This window comes from Nomascus leucogenys, chromosome 9 (assembly GCF_006542625.1).
Source record: "Nomascus leucogenys isolate Asia chromosome 9, Asia_NLE_v1, whole genome shotgun sequence".
NCBI classification, from domain to species: Eukaryota; Metazoa; Chordata; class Mammalia; order Primates; family Hylobatidae; genus Nomascus; species Nomascus leucogenys.
Genome location: NC_044389.1, coordinates 14,441,664 through 14,459,019, shown reverse-complemented (window position 1 = coordinate 14,459,019; position 17,356 = coordinate 14,441,664). Strand labels below are relative to the sequence as shown.

Genomic DNA, 17,356 nt, shown 5'->3' with positions numbered 1-17,356 from the left:
TGAAGTGTTTTTCCAGACCTTAAAAAAATATACTTTCATACAAGCATATGTACATATAGAAAGATATACTTTAATGGGGCATCTTTCGTCATAAATTGGATCATAATGTGCAAATTGTTTCACAACTTTTATTCTCTCTTTGTTTTTAGACAGGGTCTCACTTTGTTGCCCAGGCTGGAGTGCAATGGCACAATCATGGCTCACTGCACCCTCAACTTCTCAGGCGCAAGTCATCCTCCTATCTCAGCCTCCTGAGTAGTTGAGACAACAGGCATGTGCCACCATATCTGGCTAATATTTTCATAAATTTTTTTGTAGAGACAGGTTCTCCATATGTTGCCCAGGCTTTGATTCTCCTAATGCTCGGTATTAAGACTCTATGACTATATACTATACATAGAGTTTGCATGTGAGTAAGTTCTGGGTGGAGAGACACTATTCCTTACTAGGGCCTTTAGAGTCTGGCTGCAGCTCTGCTATCACATGGGCAAAACCAGCTACATAATTTACAAGATCCAGTGCAAAATAAAAATGTGACATTTCTTGTTAAAAATCATTATGAATTTCAAGATGGCAACAAGAAAGCATTAAACCAAGCCGGGGGCCTTTCTAAGCTTGAGGCCCCGTGTGACTGCACAGGTCATATGCCCATGAAGTTGGCTCTGCAGAGACTAGCTGACTGTTGGACTGGCTGTGTCCTGGATTCTTTTAGTCAATGCATTCTGTGTTCTGACAATGGACATTCCTGTCTCAGCCTCCACATTGGATCTTGTACCCTGATTCTGCACCCAGCCTGCCTCAGCCACATTCCCTGCTCCAAAGCCAGAGCGCTATGTATTACAGCACAAGCAAAGTCCCAGGGTCCATGCCTGCCAGTCAGCATTGCTCTGGAGGCACCCACAAAGATGGCAAAGATGGGGGGTGAAGGGGGTATTGGACAATGATATTCCTGTGCCTCAAGTGGAAAGTCTCTCAGGAGATAAGAGAGTACTGAAGTACCAACCAAGAAACCTGGGTTTCATTCCCAGTTCTGCCACTAAATTTGCTGTGTCCTTAATTGGCAAGTTGCTTAACATCTTGGCACTGTTATCTCTTTATCTGTTAAAGGAGAGAGTTTGATTAGATTGTCTTTAAGACCATTCCCATTTCCAGCTCTAAAAGTCTGTATTTAAGTGACTCTAAGAGACTATAATAATAATAGGTAACATTTGTTGACCATTACCCTATGCCATCTACATGTTAATTTAATGCTCATAACAACCCTATGAGGTAGGCACTGTTATTCCCATTTTACAGTTGAGAAAATTGAGACTCAGTTTAAAACACGCACAGGGAACAAGGTAGCTTTTTGGGGTGGTGGAAATGTTCTAAAACTTGGTTCTGGTCATGGTTGCACAACTCTGTAGATTTAGAGTTGTATATTTCGAGTGGGTGGATTTTATAGTATGTAAATTGTACCTCAATAAAGCTATTGAAAAGAAATAAAGAAATGCGCTGAACTAGTACATAATCAAGCTCTCCACACTGCTATGGAGACTATCAAGACTCCTTTCCTCTGCATATGTGTAGTATTTGAAAGCATGGACTCAGGAGCCAGACTCCCTCAGTTCAAATCCTACCTCTAGCACTTACTGGCTGAGACCCAGACAAGACACTTGACCTCAATTTCTTTACCTGTAAAATGGAGATAAAAAGTGGTACAGATTTCATAGGGTTGTTGTGGAGATTAAATGGGTTAATATATGTTAAATGCTTAGCATAGCAGTTGGCACACAGCAAATGCTATATAAGTAGAGACTATTATTATCTTCCATACCACAGGATTGCCACAGCCAGAACCAGACTTCTTAAAGGGGCAGGTTTTCTCCCTGCAAACCCCACCCCTATTCTCCTGGGCCCCTTAAAGAAACACCTCCTCTTCAAAGGCCATCTTTGGAAAAACACCACGATGGCTTTCAGTACATCTCACTTCCTGGTAACAGAGAGAGAGTGAGAAACAGCATCTTCCCGATAAGGCAGTGACTCGCTCACTCTCGTAAAACATTCATTACTCTGACAGCTTTTCCCCAGGGACTATTTCTCCCAGGTCCCTGTAAGCTCCAACAGTCAACACAGAGGGCCCTTCTTAAAAGGGGGCCCAGGGCCAGTCATGAGGCCTGAGTGGCCAAGGATGGAGATGCCTGTTTTGCCCATGTCTGACCCCATTCCACTAGCATAGGAAACCCCTCACTGGTTAATGAATCAAGCTAGAAAGGACAAGGATTGTCAGTGGCCAGTCAGATTTCTATCACTGAAAAATGGGTTTTCAAGCACTGAGCCCATAACCACAGTGAATTTGACTGGGTTGGGGAGGTGGGGCAGGGTTGGGAATATGAGCTGATGCTTTCTGTTTGATAATCCCACTTCTCCTGGTATGTGAGCAGCACTGCAGAAACCATTTTCTCCTCCATGATCTCACTGAATACTCACCATGGCCTTGGTAGGTGGGTATTCTTGTCCTCTGGGTGTCAACACTCCCTTTTACTGATGAGCAAACTGAGGTGATGCACTTCAGCCAGCATCAGAACCAAGGCATGGAGTCAGGTCTTCTGAAGCTGGGCCCAGTGTTTTTCCACTGTGCTTCAGAGAAGGAAGTCAGAGGCTGCCTCGGACTCCACCTCAGAAGCTCCAGTGACGCTTATTAAGTGCTCAGGAAAATAAAGCAATGTGCTATCTTCATATCCCTGCCAAGGACCTTACAAACTGCTCTGGGAGCCCCAAACAAGACAGTCCGAAGGGTAAAGATGGTCTCCCTGTGGGCCACGTGGAACACAGGAGCTGTGAGTGTGTGCAAATCCCCAAAGTCCCATGTCAGATAACCCAAGCAGAGAAACAAATTAGCATTGGTCCACAGACTTCAAGGTGGCAGGAAAACAGGAAAAGCCCCCGAAGGAAATCAGGCTGGGGCTGAAAATGTCACTTGCCATACTTCCTGGGGTTCCCAAAACTCTCATCTCGTCCGAGGCCAGGTCTGATACTCTATGGGAGTGACAGCAAGCTTCTGGGCTGATTTTTTAAAAATTATTTGTCAGGTTGACATTAATCCTTTTGCCACCCATCTTGTCCCAAAGCAGGATTGGCTCTAAGCTGTGGAGGAGGGGAACAGGGGGGCTGTTGGGTTTTAAGGAGCCTCAGCGAGGCCAGCAGGACCTGGAGGCCACCTTGTCGATGGGGAGTGGGGGTACAGGTCACTATGCCAAGGGTCTCCTGCGGTGAACCTGAATCTCCCTCCTTCCTTCACTCACAAACCATTTCACGCCCCAGCACCTCTCCCACTCTCTCCATCCTCCCCTCCCCACAGCCAGGTCCTTGCCTTTACCTCTTATTGATTTTCATATTTAAGGAAAATCCATTTGCTAGACTCAGAGCAACTGAGTCATCACTGCATTCAGACAAAAACTACTCACAAAGTAGGCATTTGGCAGAGGCCACTTCTGGGATGGGCGGGGGCCCTGTTTCTTACCCAAATAGTGCTCTGTCCAGAGTCTCTTCTGGCTTCTCCTCCCTGCCGCTCTGTCCTATCCACTTTCTCTTTCAGTAGCTTTCATATTCTCTGCCTGTCACCCCAACCAGACTGGCCCCTTTACTCCTTCCTCCCTCAACCTGTCCACATGCCATTATGTTTGCCTACATATACAGGTTCACTGTTGGAAATTTGTGAGTGGGATATTTTTCTGAATTTTTATTTTAGATTCAGGGGGTAACATATGCAGGTTTGTTACCTGGGTATATTGTGTGATGCTGAGGCTTGGGGTACAAATGATCCCGTCACCCAGATTGATTGAGACATTATGAGCAGAGTGAGGGAGAACTTGTATGAGCAGCCACTCATAAGTGGGAGAGAAATACTGATCCTGTGTACTGATGGAAGAGATCTAATGCTTACAAAATTATAGCTTTGGCTTTCTTTTCCATTCTGGGTAGCACCCAAGGAATGACATCATACCAGCATTACCAATGTGGATGGGGGCTATGCATCCAGCCTCACAATGGATCAAGGAGTCATTTCACCTTCTAATAGTCATTGGCATGCCTACTGTGTGGTCCTTGGTCCCTGGGGTCCCACCTTATGAGCTCTCAAGAAAGGACAGTGCTTCTTCTTAAAGGACTAGGCTCCTCTTTACAGGACTGGGAAGAGCACAAAAGGATTCTAGCTAGCACATCATTGAATGCCAAATTGGGCGCAGAGTTAGAGGACTCCAAGATCAAAGTAACAGCTAATGTTTACTGAGCATTTACTATGTGCCAAGCACTATTCTAAGTGTGTCACCTATAGTATCTCATTTAATCCTCCCAACACTCTTAGGAGACAGGAACCATTATTATACCATTTTACAGATGAAGAAACTGAGGTAGCTAGAGGTTAAAGAGTTCAGTAAGTTCCCATGGCTAAAAAATCATTGATCCAGGATTTGAACTCATGCAGTCTGCCTTAAGAGCCCACACTTCTAGTCTTTATACAGAGGATAAGGGTGTCACTCTGCAGTCCACCCCCTTATCCCGTGCCAAAAGGCAGTTCACTCCCTTCATGGACAAAAATCATACAACAAAACTTTTTCCCTGATCACTGGGAACTTCTTGAATGTCACTGCTTGTCCGTTGTCTGGTGTCTCATCTCTCCATATTCAAAGCCACTGTGGCCTTACTGACTGGGTGGGGGCGTTCAGGGAGGACTCAAGGGCTCTCATCCTGACTCTGCTCACACTGATTTTGCTGGCAAAGAGCTCTGAGACCTCCCAGGGAGTAGGCAGTTTTGCTTTTTATCCATCAGTCCTCCAGCTTGCAACCCCATGGCCCTGGGAATAAATCAGTCCTCTTATTTGTTGGCTGGAGCAGGGGAATCTGCTGGGTCCTCGGCCACAGCTACTCCCTTTCCAAAGCCTGCTTCAAAGCTGTCATCTGACTTCCTTCTGCCTTCTTCCTGCAGACCCTGGAAGTCCCCAGGCAGGAGGCAGGGGGCTTGCACTGCTTCAGAGAGATTGCAGGAGGTTCTGGCTGAGGGCCTTCGTCCCATTCACTCTCCTCAGGTCCTGTCATTTCCTCTCTCCTCTTCTTCCCCCTCCTCCCACTCCCAAGTCCCTGGAAGAAGGAGGAGGGGCATCGGCTGTCTGGAAGGTGGGGAGAAGTCGCTTATTTTACTGAGCACCTACTATTTGCGGGGCACTTGCGGTGCCTCCCCTCTCCTCTAAGAGTCCCAGCTCAGACAGCATGACAGTTCAGTGGGGTGGAGAAAGAAAGGAGGTGGGTGCCCGGGGTCAGAAGTCGGGTGGAGAGGCTGGCCCATCCATCTGTCCCCTTCTCCTAAAGAACTGCGGCTGAACCAGCGAGCGGTACCCGGACGACATGTGGGGGAGGGAGGAAGCCCGGCCTGGAAGTGGCGGTGGCGGGTCCCCGGGCAAAGGAAAGGCTCAATTGTGCAAAGGCTTCCTGCCCTGCCAGCTCGCGGGTCCGCCACCGAGCAGCCGCCTTTCTGCGGCCAGCCTGGGAGGCGGGACGGGAAGGCGAAGGCAGCAAAGGGTTACGGGAATAGCTTTCCAATGACAAAGTCTGGAAGGGACCCATGCCTCCGCCCCTCTGCGGGTTAAACTGGCACAGTGCAGGGGGAGGAAAGCCAGGGCGATCGGAACGGATTCTCTCCTCCTGCCCGCCCCCCGGCCGCCAGGCACTCCCCTCCCGGGCCCGCCGTGGAGGCAGCCGGCGTGTGCCTGGGGCAGCGGGTCACGAGGCTCCGCCCCCGCCGCCGAGCCCGAGGGGACGGCACTTTGTTCAGGATGCCGCCTCCCTCTTCATTGTGGGGCCGGGGCCGGCGGCTGCCCTAGTGCGGGGCCGGAGGCCGGAGTGCGCGGCGGACGCCAAGCCCGGTGCGAGGGGCCAAGGCGGCCTGGGGAGCCCCGGGAAACTTTGTGCTCGCGAGAAGCGGACCCCGCACGCGCGCTGCCCTGGGGGATGCGCGACTCTGCGCGGCGGCGGCGCGGACCCGGAGCCCGGGCGGACAGGCGCTCCGGTGAGTGGCCGGCGCGGGGCGGTCGCGCGGTCGCGGCGCTGAGGGTCTGCCGCTTCCCATTTTGCGAGGCTCGGTTGGCAGGTCCTGCGCGGCCGAGACCAAGCCCCGGGGTAGGGGAGGTTGGTGCCCGAGGGAGGCTGCGGGCTGGGCTCGGGAGAGGCGCTGGAATAAATAACAACCAAGATGCTCGCGGCTTCCGGGGAAGGTGTGTGCCCCTTCGAACCCTATGGGACTGACGGCGCGTTTGATTCTAGAGTTGACTCTCCGGGGGGCTGCCTAACTTCAGTCCCTCTGAGCCTCAGTTTCCTTGTTGTGAAATACCCGCAATTTAAAGCGCGTTGAGATCTTATCATCAGGAGACACCAGGTGCTGCGTTCTTATACTCGCACCTACACGACAAGCACACACCCTACCCGCACCTCTGCCTTTCGTTGAAGCAAGAGTTAACTCCTCCCATCCCAGCAGGAGCCAGCGGAACTGCTGGGGCAGGTGACCTTGCGGGCCGTTCCAGAAAACGTTCCCCGCACCCCCGGGATGCGCCGAGAAGCGCCCTCCCGCCAATCTCCCGGAGGCCGTCCTCTCTGGCGCCCGCCCAGTGCGTCTGGGAGCGGAGAAAGTGGTCCCGGAGGAGAGGGGAGGGAGGAGAACGCAGAAATTGGGTGATCACGGGGAGCTCACCTGAGCGCTCCCGAGGCTTGGGCTCTGGTGCCTGCTAATCCTCAGAGCCGATAAAAACTGGTCATAGGATAAAGAAGCAGCCAAGTCTGCAGCGGGCAGAGGGGAGGCAGGAACTGGACCGGACGCGAGTGGCGGGTGGCGGGGACGGTGTGTAGGGGTGACGTCCACCCGGCAGAGAGGGTTCCTTGTCCCCCGGAGCCGAACACAGGAAAATCAGCTGGTGAGTCAATGGGACTTTGTTAGGATAGTCACAGGGCGCAGCTGGCGCCGGCTTAAGGGAAGAGCTGGAACCCCCCTTGATAACATGCTGTTTATCTGGCTTCCTGTTTCAATGATTGGGATACCATTGGCTCGTTCAAATTCAATGCTGAGAAGCCTGTGGGCACGTTCGTTCACTGTGCAAAAGCAGAGGGCTTGCCTGGGTTTTCATCTGTGGGCTAGCTCTTGTTCCCTCTACATGAAGTCCCCAGCAACTCACTTGTAATGGAACTGGAGACTTCGCAAAAAGAATGGCCTCCCCAGGAGGAGGATCTGACGATCTGACACTGCAGAGACCTTGGCTTCCTTTAGGCCAGAGATATGTATGATTCCAGCTTGCTTATAACATTTTTTTTTTATCCTGCTTTGACTTTTTGTTGGTGTGTCTTTGGGATTGACCTAAGAAGGGAGACAGAGGGAACAAGCTCTATGGATTTTGTCTTCTAAGATGAGCTTCCTAGTAGTATGTGCTTTCACCATCGGTTTTTAGGGGAAGTTTTCAATCATCAGTTTGTAGTTCTCTATCTGGCTGTGTTGCTAACCACCCGGATGATCAGAGAGCAAATAATTCCTCACTTCTCTGTCCTGGTTTTCACTTCTGTAAAGTGGAGCCAGGAAAAAATCGCTACTGTTGGAAGAATGAAGAAGGTTTTTCAGATTTGGGCTCCAGCCCCTAGGGTCTATTGCCTGAACTTTCCAGGTGAAAGAGAACACCATTTCCAGGTGAAAGAGAACAGCCCCTGATCTGAACTTCTTCAGCAGTTTATCTGATTTCCCTTGGGGCAGGTCTCACATTCTGCTTTGCATTTTTTATTTTTGTTAATTGTCAGTGTGCCATGCTTTGTATTTTAGATATTTGGGTGTTTGTGCACATGCCTATCTTCCTGTGAGTACCTTCCAGCCAAACACCCTATCTGACCACCCACAACACTCAGCACACAGTAGGCACTTTATAGATGTTTGCCAAACTAATAGAATTGGGGAGAAAAACTAAGTAGCATTCAAAGGCCTCCTATCTCACTTAAGTGCCATTTATTCATTCTTTGGGAGTTAATATGCTCCCCCAGACCCCCTCCACCTCTTTTTCCCTCAAAAGCAGTCCATAAAAATGTTGATTTGCCCATGGGTAGGTAGGCAAGCTTTGAATATTTGGGCTTTTTCTGGGATCTGGCTTCTTTAATAAACCTTGGCCTGGGGAAATTGAAAACAAGAATGCTGTTTTGGCCAGGTGCGGTGGCTCACGCCCATAAGACAGGCGGATCACCTGAGGTCAGGAGTTCGAGGCCAGCCTGGACAACATGGTGAAACCCTGTCTCAACTAGAAATATGAAAATTAGCTGGGCGTGGTGGCGGGCACCTGTAATCTCAGCTACTCGTGAGGCTGAGACAGGAGAATTGCTTGAACCCAGGAGGCAGAGGTTGCAGTGAGCCGAGATCATGCCATTGCACTCCAGCCTGGTGGCCAAGAGTAAAATGCCATCATTTTTTTTTTTTTTTAAAGAGTGCTGTTTTTCCTTCCTTGCCTAATCTAGCCCCCTCCTGAGTCCCTGTGAACCTCTGGTATCAACTCAGTTTGGGCCACTCAGTAGAAAGGAGTGGCCTAGAATAGAAAAATCTCCTATCCATCTTTTACAATTTGTCTCTCTTTTTGCCTATTTCCAATCAGTGTCACTTCCCTCTTCTTTTAAAGTTCTTTTGACTTCTTGAAGGGTTTGGCCTTTAAGAAAAACCAGAATGTCAAAGTTAAAAGGATCTCCACTCCTCCCAACCCCTGCCCTTCTCCCCTTTACAGGCAAGAATCAAGGCCCACTGAAGGGAAGGGATGGGCTCAGAGCTACACAACTGGGGTACTGCAGAAGCCGGCCTAGAATGCAGGGCTCCTGGCTTTCAGTTTAGGGCTCATTCCCTTTCAGCAAATCACTGGGAATTTTTATCTTCCTAGCATTTCCATCTCAGCAGATGTTACTTAGCACTTAGCAAGAGAGAGGAACAGAAACATATTAGGGTCAAGACAGCCATCTCTGTGATGGAACCATCTATCAGCTTTTCGAGTCTCTGGAACATGGAGAGCTAAGAAATGTGGCAATACTTGGCTAACACTTCGTCTTTCTGGCCCCTAGTCACACACAAAAAATAATAATTAAAAACACTTTTAGTTCCTTCTTCAACTTAAAAATACCGCTCCAACTAGTCTAGCGAAAAACACCCTCCACAGTAAACCGTTTCCTGGGCCTAATCTGTTCCCTTAACCTCCTGGGAAGGCTGACTCAGGCCTGATTTCCTCCAAGAGGCCTGCGATTTTGCTTCCCAGCTTCCTGTGACTCTTGAGACGTGAAGCGAGGCAGGATGGCTGAGACCCAGACCACTCTGACCTGCCTGTGGATGTGGTTCAGGTTCTTACACATGTCCTGTGCAGTTCACACTACCATCGCCATCAAATCTATTTGCTCTACTTAATTTTAATATGAGATGGACTAATATGCATACAAAATTAAAGGCGCTGATGCATGTGCCTCTGCCAAGGACCGTTACTAACAAGATGATTCCACTTCAAAAGACTGCGAGACTGTTCTGATATCCAATCCTCAGATGCTCTGAAAGCTTTCATAAATGGAATTGTTTCTTAATTTCCTTTTTGGCTTGTGCATTACTGGTGTGTAGAAACACAGCTGATTTTTGTGTGTTGATCTTGTCCCTTGCAATTTTGCTGAATTTATTAGCTCTAGTAGCTTTTTTGTTTCTGGATTCTTTAGGATTTTCTATACATAGGATCATGTCAACTGTGAATAGAAATAGTTTTGCGTCTTTCTTTCCAATTTGAATGATTTTTATTTATTTTTCTTGCCTAATTGCTCTGGCTAGAACTTTCAGTATAATGTTGAGTAGCAGTGGTGAAAGCAGACATCCTTCTCTTGTTCTTGATCTTAGGGGGATTTCTTGATGTTAGCCTTTCACCAGTGAGTGTGATGTTAGCTGTGGGCTTTTCATAAATGTCCTTTGCGTTGAGGAAATCATCTTCTATTTCTAGTTTTCTAAGCATTTTTTTTAATCACAAAAGGATGTTGAATTTTATGCCAAATGCTTGTTTTCTGTATCACTCGAGATAATCCTGTGGCTTGTTTTTTGTTTCCTTCATTGTATTAGTGTGGTGCATTACATTGATTGTTTTTCTTAAGTTGAACCACTCTTTTATTCCTGGGATAAATCCCTCTGAATTTTTTTTTTTATCTGCAAAGTTTCATTTTTTTTCCCTTTAAAAAGACAACAAAATTTGACTAAGTGCTAACATTTTACATTAGGATGGGTTGATGTATTTAATTATACTTTTCATTATAATTAGTGTACTTTAAACATTTAACAATGATATTGTGGCAAATATGTATAACCTACAATTTACTATTTTAGCCACTTCTAAATGTACAGTTCAGTGGCATTAAATGCATTTGCATGTTGTATATCTATCACCAGCAGCCATCTCTGGATCTTTTTTACCTTCCCAAACTTAAACTCTGTACTCATTAAAGAGTAACTCTCCATTCCCCTTCCCTCCTCCCCAAGGCCCTGGCAACCACCATTTTACTTCCCATCTCTATGAATTTGTGAACATTTTTTAATAACTGGAAGTTAGGCATTAAAGGGTTAAAGGGCTTTATCTTCCTGTCTTCCAATTTCCCACCAACTCCCTCCAGCTGGAGGGGCCACCACTGGCCCTGATGCAGAGATGAACTGATTGCTGGTCATCCTGAGACTCAGAGGGCACCACGCCCAGCCTCAGCGCCAGCTTCGTTTCCTCTAGCTCAGGGGTTCTCCATCTTGGTTGCACATTAGCACCACCTGGGGGGCTTTTAAAAATGACCAATTCCTGGGCCCATCCCCAGAGATTCAGCTTCACTTGGTTTGGAATGTGGCTTCAGTGTCTGTCACTTCTAAAAGCTCCCTAGGTGATTTTGATGCACTGTGAGGGTTGAGCTGATTTACTCCCTGGAACCCTTGACTGGTCACAGCTTTCAATGACGCAATTCCTTCCCCATCTGGTTGGTAATACTGACCCACTTTACATCCCTTCCTTGATTTTAAAATCCATTTGTAAATAGAGTAAATGCCAACTTCCGTAAAGTAAAACTTCCAAGTTGGAAAGAACCTTAAGTGTCATGTAGCTTTTTCTATTCTAGATACATCAAATCCCCCTAAAACATCCCCCTCAGAGGTCATCCAGCTTGGACACCTCTGTTGCTGGGGCATTCCCGCAACACTATGTTGAAATCATCTTATTCCATATTTGGACAGCTGTGTCTTTCAGAGTTCCTCCTTGTATTAATCTGTCATGGATATGACTTCCACCCATTGGTGAAACATCCCAAAATCTTAGTGGGCTTCACCAAAATGCATCCCTGAATAAAGTGGAGGATATTCAAAATAAGTCCTGCAGAATAAGTGTGATTGCCTACAGAGTATCAGCCTTTCAATATTTGGGAACAACTACCATGCATCTGTACCCATCTTTTCTTCTCTGGTCTCAGCAGCCCCACTTCCTTCATATTTTCACTGGATGTGTCCCCAGGTTTTTTCAAGGAAGGTTGATATATGATGTAATAGCAAGATTGTGGACCGTGACATAACTGAGACTTGAACTCAAGGTTCAAACATTGACTTTGCACCTGAAGTCCTTAGCAAGATGAGCATTTAGGAAATACTGGCAATTGAAATTATATCCTCCACATCAGCATCATCGCTACACTCTGTGTGACCTTAGGCAGGCCATGGAATCTCTTAGAGACTCTGTTTCTTCCCCAGGAAAAGTGGAATGAAAATGCCTTACTCCTGGGACAATGTTTTCCAACTTGCCTCAGCTTTCAGTCCTAACCTCTTCCCTCTCCTCCTTGCCACTCCACAACCCCACACCTGCAACAGTGATTCCTATGATCTGGCAATTTCCAAAAATACAGTCAAAGAGTGATTGCTTGAATCAAGTGAGACCATGTCAGACCTGACTCAGTCTCTGGGATGCTCAATGTGTGTGCTTAATAAATGCCAGATTTAATCTTTTTTCTTTTCTTTTTCTTTTTCTTTTTTTTAATTTGAGACAGAATCTCTCTGTCTGTCACCCAGGCATGTAGCTTTTTCTATTCCAGAGACATGTTGGCCAGGCTGGTCTCAAACTCTTGGCCTCAAGTGATCTGCCTGCCTCTGCCTCCCAAAGTGTTGAGGATTACAGGCATGAGCCACTACGCCCAACCTCATCCTATTTCTTACTCACCTTCCTCATTATATGCATCACCCTTAAAATGCTAGTTTCTCTTGTTTGAAGGTGTCATGTCCAGAATGAGGTGCACCACTCCATTTATGAGCTTACTGGCACAGGTTAGCCATAGGCAGATCACCTATTTATTATCAGATAGACGAAGCAGATTTTCTTTTCAATTTGTAGATTGCCCCTGAAAACCAGAGAACTGGGCTGATGCAGAAGGGATAAATGAAGGCATAAAGGAATGAGAGTCTGACTGTATCTTTGCTCTTTACTGTTTGTTGTTTAGTTATTTCATCTTGTTTTGGTGTTATCTAATTTTTTGGTAGACTTCAAGCATAGCATAGAATAGGTCCATAATAAATGATTGCAAGAGTCAGTTACCGGTGCCTTTTTCCCAGTTCATTGGTGCAGATAATTGAGTTGACTGGGAAGGAGTATCTGGGTTCTGGGTAATGCCAAGATACCAACTGCTTTCTTCCTGCTTTTCCTTTGACAAAGGAGAGACAGCTGATGAGACACATGGTTAGGGGGCCCCAGCCAGGACCCACACGAAGCAGCTGCCTGCCTTGTCTCTCATCTGGGGCCATTCTGTACGGCCCCTCGGGCTCTCCTTCCCCAGAGCTTCAGGAGGAGGGCTGGATTGCATGGCACACCCTGCACTGTTGTGTGCTGCCCATTGGACCCCAGCTTTTTGTGCTCTTCATCACCCTCTGGGTATAGTCCGCTTTACCAAGTAGATTTAGAAGGTGTCAGCCACACTTACCCCTACCTCACTGGGTGAGTCTGTGGAAGCTGCACCCTCAGGGCCCATGCCTAGTTCCCAGGGGGAGGGGAAAGGGCTACATGACAGTTAAGGTGCTTTCCTGTGGTGGAAGTTACCCCCACACCCAAGGTTTTATTTTGAAAACTGTCAGGTAAGTAGAGAAGGTGAAAGACTGACTAGTACGATGAATGTCTACATTCACTGATTGTTGACATTTTGCTAGATTGCTCTCTATATAGATCAATATATATAATATTTTTCTGAGCCATTTAAAAGTAATTTGTTGCCAGGCCCAGTGGCTCACACCTGTAATCCCAGCACTTTGGGAGGCCAAGGTGGGTGGGTCACGAGATCAGGAGATCTAGACCATCCTGGTCCAACATGGTAAAACCCCATCTCTACTAAAAATACAAAAATTAGCCAGGCATGGTGGTGGGTGCCTGTAATCCCAGCTACTCAGGGGGCTGAGGCAGGAGAATCACTTGAACCAGGGAGGCAGAGGTTGCAGTGAGCCGAGATGGCACCACTGCACTCCAGTCTGGGAGATAGAGCGAAGCTCTGTCTCAAAAAAAAAAAAAAAAAGCAATTTGTTGACATCATGATACTTAACCCTTCAACACTGAAGCATGTTATTTCCAAAGAACAAGGACTTTTTTTTTTTTTTTTGAGATGGAGTTTTGCTCTTGTTGCCCAAGCTGGAGTGCAATGGCACGATCTCAGCTCACCGTAACCTCCGTCTCCCAGGTTCAAGCGATTCTCCAGCCTCAGCCTCCCGAGTAGCTGGGATTACAGGCGCACGCCACCATGCCTGGCTAATTTTTTTGTAATTTTAGTAGAGACAGGGTTTCTCCATGTTGGTCAGGCTGGTCTCAAACTCCCGACCTCAGGTGATATGCCCACCTCGGCCTCCCAAAGTGCTGGGATTACAGGTGTGAGCCACCACACCCGGCCAAACAAGGACATTCTTCTATGAAGCTACAGTATCACAGTCATACCCATTAATACTAGATTTAACAGAATTGTTTAATATATGGCCATAATCAGATTTTCCAGTAGTTTCCCAAATGCCTTTTTGAGAGTGCTGTATACTTTTTCTCAATCCATAGCCTGCTGAGTTAAGGCCTAAATTGAAATTTTCTCTCTCAGCAAAAGGGAAATAAGGTCATGATCCCTAAAATTGGGATAGTGATCCACAGGAGGAGAAGCACTTTGACTTATATCATTTCATGTAATCGTTCCAACAACTTGGCGAGATAGGTACTAGTATTCTCTCTATTTTACTGGTTAGGAAATTGCAGTTCAGAGAGTTATCTAAGTTGCCCAAATAGTATGAGCCATTATTACCACTCCATGCTACATGTCATATGTAATGATAGAAAAATAAGAGGTTATATTTGTAAAAACCTGAGTCATTCACATTCCACACATTCTGTATTGTCTTCACTAGGTCTTTTTTAAAAATTATTATTATTTTTTGAGATGGAGTCTTGCTCTGTTGCCCAGGCTAGAGTGCAGTGGCATGATCTCGGCTCACTGCAACCTCCACCTCCCAGGTTCGAGCAATTCTCTGCCTCAGCCATCCGGGTAGCTGGGATTACAGGCACATGCCACCATGCCCGGCTAATTTTTGTATTTTCAGTAGAGACGGGGTTTCACCATCTTGGCCAGGCTGGTCTGGAACTCCTGACCTTGTGATCTACCCACCTCGCCCTCCCAAAGTGCTGAAATTACAGGCGTGAGCCACTGTGCCTGGCCCACTAGGTCTTATGAGGTGTTAGCACATGCTATGCTGTCCCCATTTGACAGAGGAGGAAAGTGAGGCTCTAAGGCTGGGATTTAATAATATTTATGTAGTCATGATCATGTAAATGACATTTACTGATAATCTTTAAGCAGAGCTCAATATACTTAGCTGTAGTTGCTGGGCAGGCTGTAAATAGCTATCAATAAAGGTGTAACTGCCAAGGCAGGAGGATTGCTTGAGGCCAGAATTCAAGCCTGGGAAACCTAGCAAGACACACCCCCCAATCTGTACAAAACATTAAAAAATTAGCTGGGCATGATGGTGCATGCCTATAGTATGGTCCTCCTGCCACAGCTACTTGGGAAGCTGATGCAGGAGGATCAATCACTTGATCCCAGCCAGGAGTTTGAGGTTGCAGTGAGCTATGATTGCACGACTGCACTCCAGCCTGGGTGACAGAGCAAGATCCCATCTCTTAAAACAATAAAAATGGCCGGGCGCGGTGGCTCACGCTTGTAATCCCAGCACTTTGGGAGGCCGAGGCGGGCGGATCACGAGGTCAGGAGATCGAGACCACGGTGAAACCCCGTCTCTACTAAAAATACAAAAAAATTAGCCAGGTTTGGTGGCGGGCGCCTGTAGTCCCAGCTACTCGGAGAGGCTGAGGCAGGAGAATGGCGTGAACCCGGGAGGCGGAGCTTGCAGTGAGCCGAGATTGCGCCACTGCACTCCAGCCTGGGTGACAGAGCGAGACTCCGTCTCAAAAAAAAAAAAAAAAAATTAAAATTAAAATAAATAAATAAGTGAATAAAGGTGTTACTGACTGAAGAAGAGAGGTAGAAGAGGGAAAAGGAGGGTCTCAAATACTCTCCTCTTCTACCGAGGGGATTCAAGAGTCTGTCAAAGTGTTAGAAAACAAGAAACCAAATTTTAAGATCAAAGGTACAAGATAACTCATAAAAGTAACTAAAATCAAATATTAGGAGGAAGAAAAGGAGAAAGAGAGTCGGGTTTAGTGTAAGTGCTCTAAACTTGTCTAACTTCTCTGGTAATGATAGATATTGTCTACAGGTGACAAAACAGGGAATAGTTATTAGTATGTTATCTAGAGTTTACATGGATAACCACCAAAAGAGCTAATAACGGAAAACTATTTGGACAATAGAATGGAGTTGGGAAGAGGTGGGACAGGAAACTGTTGCTTGTTATTATAAGGTCTTCTGTACAATTTGATGATGACCACCCAAAATAGTAGTGAGGAAGGCAAGCTTTAGATTCAGATATTCTAGTTTCCTTTCTTTCCTTTCTTTCTCTCTTTCTCTCTTTCTCTCTTTCTTTCTTTCTTTTTTTAGACAAGGTCTCACTCTGTCACCCAGGCTGGAGTGCAGTGGAACAATCACAGCGCATTGCAGCCTCAACCTCCCCAGGCTCAGATGATCCTCCCACCGCAGCCTCCCAAGTCGCTGGTTTTACAGGGATGTACCACCACGCCTGGCTAATTTTTGCATTTTTTGTACAGACAGGGTTTTGCCATATTGCCCAGTCTGGTCTCAAACTCTTAGGCTCAAGCGATCCACCTGCTTCAACCTCCCAAAGTTCTGGGATTACAGGCACACGCCAATGCGCCTGGCCTTCTGGTTTCTAAATACACAGAGGTGAGCAGGACAAAAGGTGCCTGGCCTGAGAGGAAGCTTTTCTGCAGAGAGAGGACTGTCTTAAGACCTGCGTGCCGGCCGGGCTCAGTGGCTCACGCCTGTAATCCCAGCACTTCGAGAGGCTGAAGTGGACAGATCACGAGGTCAGGAGATCGAGACCATCCTGGCTAACATGGTGAAACCCCGTCTCTACTAAAAATACAAAAAAATTAGCCAGGTGTGGTGGCAGGCACCTGTAGTCCCAGCTACTCGGAAGGCTGAGGCAGGAGAATGGTGTGAACCCAGGAGGCAGAGCTTACAGTGAGCCAAGATCGCGCCACTGCACTCCAGCCTGGGCGACAGAGCAAGACTCCATCTCAAAAAAACAAAAAAACCAAAAACACAACAAAAAAACCCTGGGTGCCCACTGGGCATGCTCACCCAGAAAGAGCCCCAGAATGCAGCATGCCCAGAAGGATGCACCCACACCCTACATCCCACGTGAATTGCTAAATTTTTGTTGTAATTTAAAAATACATATATAATTTCACTTTTTTTTTTTTTTTAAGAGACAGGGTCTCAACCTGTCGCCCAGGCTGGAGTGCAGTGGCACCAATGCAGCTCACTGCAGCCTTGACTTCCAGGGCTCAAGTGATCCTCCTGCCTCAGCCTCCTAAGCAGCTGGGACCACAGGCACCCGCCACCACACCCGGCTAATTTTTGTATATTTTGTAGAGACGGGGTCTCACTATGTTGCCCAGGTTGGTCCCAAACTCCTGGCCTCAGGATTGCTTCCCACCTTGGCCTCCCAAAGCATTTGGATTACAAGTGTGAGCCACCATCCTTGGCCTATAATTTCACTTTTAAAAGTATTTGGTTATCAGCAATTCATTTATTAATAATTTTAAATTGGCCATTTATTGGTAACCCTGAACATATGCAGAAATTACTGGATCAGAAGAAAAATTTTACCTGTAAGTTATTTTCA

At 47.0% G+C, this 17,356-nt stretch overlaps 1 protein-coding gene across 5 annotated transcripts in view; it reads left to right on the top strand.

Moving 5' to 3' along the window:
- Positions 1–5,856: 5,856 nt before the first annotated feature.
- The window catches only part of NAV1 (neuron navigator 1), a 287,918-nt gene continuing 276,418 nt past the window's right edge, over positions 5,857–17,356 (top strand). For all 5 annotated transcript variants that reach the window (XM_030818659.1, XM_012502004.2, XM_030818658.1 and 2 more), the window contains exon 1: positions 5,857–6,043. The gene's annotated coding sequence lies outside the window, so the exon portion shown is untranslated. The remainder of the gene's footprint in view (positions 6,044–17,356) is intronic.